The sequence below is a fragment of the Meriones unguiculatus genome, chromosome 6, assembly GCF_030254825.1.
Source record: "Meriones unguiculatus strain TT.TT164.6M chromosome 6, Bangor_MerUng_6.1, whole genome shotgun sequence".
Lineage (NCBI taxonomy): Eukaryota > Metazoa > Chordata > Mammalia > Rodentia > Muridae > Meriones > Meriones unguiculatus.
The window spans coordinates 36,444,787-36,449,757 of record NC_083354.1 but is presented as its reverse complement, the minus strand read 5'-3'; positions in this window follow the sequence as shown (position 1 = coordinate 36,449,757).

Sequence of the window (4,971 nt, the reverse complement as noted above, 5' to 3'; positions counted from 1 at the left end):
ATGTGAGGAGCGCAGTCCCCTCACGTGATTAAGGCCTTGCCATGAGGCTTAGGAGGACTTTGCTGTTCCTGAAATCCTAAATAATCCTCCTTTGTTCTGACATAACTTGGTTGCCGATGGTCTAGCTGTTAATGGATTTTTTTCATTTCTTTATTCTAGGGGCCATGCTCTAAAGGACACTTAGGATACCTCCGTTCTTGAAGAGAGAATGGCTTAAAAACTCCCATTTTCTCTCGTAGGAGAGGGTTGGACCATGGAACCCTGAAGTCCTGCACAGGAATCGGCCATTCAACAGTCAGGCATGGATGGTGAGGGGCCTCAGAGGGTTTTACCTCCTCAGTGCTGAGCTGTCACTGATAGATTCAGGGATGGAGGAATCATTACTTTCATTTGTGCATCTGCTCATGACCCCATCAGGATCCAAGAAATAGTTCCAATTCCAACCCAGTGGTCAAATAGATGGCCATGGTTCAAATAAACAGGCCACAAAAGAAAAACATAGGGCAGGCATCTGCAAATGGAACTGGGGGGGTGGGGGGGTGGAGCACTTCAGGGTGTGGGAGTGAGGGTAAAGAAGGCAGGTGTGAGAGAGTAATCAGAGTAAATCATATGCCTGTGTGAAATGGTCAACTGGCGAAAGTCATCAACGAAAAGAACTGAAGGCTCTCGGTGTGTACATTTCAAGGAAAAATCTTTAGCCAAGAAAGTGATAGAATCCAGAGGCGTGCAAGTCATGACCAAGAGTGTTGCCAGATGCTGTGTGTGTGTCCTTCCAGATAGATATTTGAAACAGAATGATAGCTTATCACCTTTGTGACCACTTACCCTGTTTTCCCATTGGAGAGAATGCTTGCACCCCCCCCCCCCGACCTCAAAGTCTTCGTGTTTCTTTCTGTTCTTCTTAGGAGGAAGGCAAACATCTTGATGCTGCCACCCACTGACTTTGAACTTGACCGTGAGGTATGTATTGGCCAATGGAGTGTGAGTTTCTCCAGCATTATCTGTTTTCTCAAGTGTTCTGGTTACTTTCTTGTGCCATGAAGCTCTTCTTCCCATGAGGAAGAGACCCACAGCTGTGGAAGCTCTGACATAACATGAGCAAGGACCACACCATTTTTGTTGTAAGCCAGTGAGTTTACAAGTGTTGTTTCTACAACAAAGGTGACTTTTACAGAGAGAGAGAGAGAGAGAGAGAGAGAAAGGGAGAGAGACCTACCACCCACTGCTCTGAAGTAGCCCATGGAGAGAATCACAAAAGAGTAAAAGTCATCATCCAAGGAGGGGATTATGGGTAGAAGTGGTAAATAGTGTCAGGTGCCAAAGGGTAGAGAGTGGATTCTGTCTGTTTTGACCAATTCTTTCATTCTATCAGTGGTTTTCTTTTATATGATACAGCAGAGTACTGAAAAGTTGGGGCTCTAAGGCCAGATCTAGAGGCGCTGCTGTTAGCTGTCATCTCTAATTATCTGTCATTCATCTCAATTATTATCAACCATTAATCATTTATTATCTATTTATATATCATCTCTCTTTCTTTCTTTCTCTATCTATCTATCTATCTATCTATCTATCTATCTACCTATCATCATCAGCATCTGTCATCTCTGCCATGTACCATCTATCTGTATTTATGCAATTAGGTATCTATCTTTCTTATCCATTTTCTATCTTCTTTTTCTATTCCTTTATATATTTCCATCCTCTAAAGAAAAGAATATACTTACAGAGACTAAAGGCAGAGTTCAAACTAGTTATACTTTTTGTCTGAATTGTTGTTACTTGTTTTTTGTTTGTTTGTTTGTTTTGTTTTGTTTTGTTTTTCCTGGAAAGACTTAAGTCATAAGTTCACGGACACCCTAGTTTCACCCGTGTTCTCTCTTCCCCGACCCAAAGGAAAAAAATGCACACTGCATAGCATTTGGTTAAATAACGTAGAAAAGTAGTTTGCAATCAATCTTTTTCTCATACGAAATAGGTGCTTGGAGTGTCAGAGTTCCTTATTATGAGTTACATAGCATCAGAAAATTAGAGTATAATTATTAAGCAGTGGGTGGTATATCTGCTTGTTAAAATACAAAGTGTGGGCTAGGATTGTGGTCCTGAGCCAAGAGTCTGCCTCACATGCCTCTCCCATGGCTTTAGGGCACCGCTTTCTTGGCATGTAGTAGTGTGAGAGAATTTTTTTTAAAGTGGCACCCCATAAAATCCTGAAAAAAAATCAGTTCCCAAAAGAAATCAATTTATTTTATTTTAATGTGTGTTTAAAGACCATCAAGAATGCAATCTATTTTATTGTTAGTAAAACAGGCAGAAATGCCCCCATGGTTTGTGAAAAGGTGCAAGTATAGTCAGTAACAACTGAGACAGTAGGGTGCCCTTAGTAAGGAATCTGAAACCAACGATCCCTCAGCACAGCAGATGAGTCCTTCCCTGCCAGAAGTGAGACAACAGCAGACGCCAAACCTTATAGTGCACAGCTTACCCCCAGCATACGGGCCACCGAGGAGGAGGATTCAGAGTTCGAAGCCAGCCTAGGCTACCAACAGGAACTGTCTCAAAAATAAAAATGTAAACAAATAAAAAATAGTCTTCCCATAAAACCCCCATCTCTCCTTTCTTGGACCTATTTTTATCTCCTGGCCTCCCCAAAATAGCTTTTAATGAATAACATTTTGGACAAGCAGTCTAGAAATTGGGTTGGGAAGATTAGAGGAACAATTAGAGGGTTTGAACAGATAAGCGTGGCTAACTGGAGATTAAGTGATGTTTAAACTCCTGATGCTGGAGCCGCCTTTGCAGTGTTCTATACAACTAACTGTTACTTTCTACATGGTTTATTGTGTGTCTTGAGGTTGGGGGATGTATGTATAGAGGCCAGAAAACTGGGAAGAGACTCAAGAGGAGAAGAAAAGAAGCTTTAAAGGGTTCCTGGCTAGCTTTAAGTCAGTCTGGCACAAGCTAGAAAATCTGGGAAGAAGTTCTCAGTTGAAAAAGTGCCTCCTATGGAAACTTAATTTTTGATAAAGAAGACAAAACCATACAATGGAAAAAAGACAGCATCTTCAACAAATGGTGCTTCTTCTAACTGGATGTCTACAAGTAGAAAAATGCAAATAAACCCATATTTATCATCCTTTACAAAAGTAAAGTACAAGTGGACCAAAGATTTCAGCATAAAACCAGACACACTAAATCTCTTAGAAGAGAAAGTGGGGAAGAGCCTTGACCTCATTGGCACAGGAGACAACTTCCTGAACAGAACTCCACCAGCACAGGATCTAAGATCAACAATCAATAAATGGAACCCCATGAAACTGAAAAGCTTCTGTAAAGCAAAGGACATTGTTGTCAGAACAAAACAACAGCCTACCAATTGGGAAAGGATCTTCACCAACTCTATATCTGACAGAGGGCTAATATACAGAATATAAAGAACTGAAGAAGTTAAACAGCAACAAATCAAGTAATCCAATTAAAAAATGGGGTACAGAGCTAAACAGAGATTTCTTAATAGAGGAATATCGAAAGTCAAGAAAACACTAAAAGAAATGTTCAACTGGGAAATGCAAATCAAAACGACCCTGAGATTTCACCTCATACCCATCAGAATGGCTAAGATAAAAAAACTCAAGGGATGATGTATGCTGGAGAGGGTGTGGGAAAAGGGGAACCTTCCTTCATTGCTGGTGGGAATGTAAATTTGTGCAACCACTTTGGAAATCAGAAAATTAGGAATAGTGATACCTCAAGATCCAGCTATACCACTCCTGGGTATGTACCCAAAAGATGCCCCCCATTCAATAAGAACATTTGCTCAACTATGTTCATAACAGCTTTATTTGTAATAGACAGAATCTTGAAACAACCTAGATGTCCCTCAACTGAGGAATGGATACAGGAAGTGTGGTACATTTACACGATGGAATATTTTTCAGCAATTAAAAACAAAGAAATCATGAAATTTGCAGGTAAATGGTGGGACCTAGAAAAGATCATCCTGAGTGAGGCAACCCAGAAGCAGAAAGACATACATGGTATATACTCACTTATAAGTTGATATTAGCCATATAATATAGGATAAACACACTAAAATCTATAGTTCTGAAGAAGATAAACAACAAGGAGGACCCTAGGGAAGATCCTCATTCAGAAGGGCAAACAGGATAGATGTCAGAAGTAGGAAAAGACAAGGAACATACCAGGAGCCTTCCATAGGGGACCTATGAAAGACTGTACCCACCAGGGTATTGAAGGAGATACTGAGACTGATAGCCAAACTTAGCAAAGTGCAGGAAACCTTATGGAAGAAGAGGGAGATAGAAAGACCTGGAGGGGACAGGAACTCCACAAGAAGACCAACAGATCCAAAAAACCTGGGCCCAGGGAGTCCTGCAGAGACTGATACTCCAACCAAGGACCATGCATGGAGAGGACCTAGAACCCCTGCTCAGAGGAAGCCCATAGGCTGCTCAGTTTCCAAGTGGGTGCCCTAGTAAGGGAATTAGGGGCTGTGTCTGACATGAACCCATTGTCAGGCTTTGTTCACTTCCTCCTGGGGGGAGCAGCCTTGCCAGGCCACAGAGGAAGACAATGTAGCCAGCCCTGAAGAGACCTGATAGGTTAGGGTCAGAGAGAAAGGAAGGAGGTCCCTTCCATCAGGGAACTAGGGAAAGGGCATAAGGGAAGAAGAGGGAGGGTGGGTGGGATTGGGACGAGACTAGGAAGGGGGCTGCAGTAGGGATACAAAGTGAATAAATTTTTAAATTTATTATTTTATTTATTCACTTTGTATCCTGGCTGTAGGCCCCTCCCTCACCCCCTCCCAATCCTACTCTCCCTTCCTTTTTTCTCCCATGCCCCTCCCCCAGTCCACTAATAGAGAAGGTCCTCCTCCCCTTCCATGTGACACTAGCCTATCAGGTCTCATCAGGACTGGCTGCATTGTCTTCATCTGTGGCCTGATTTAAAAAA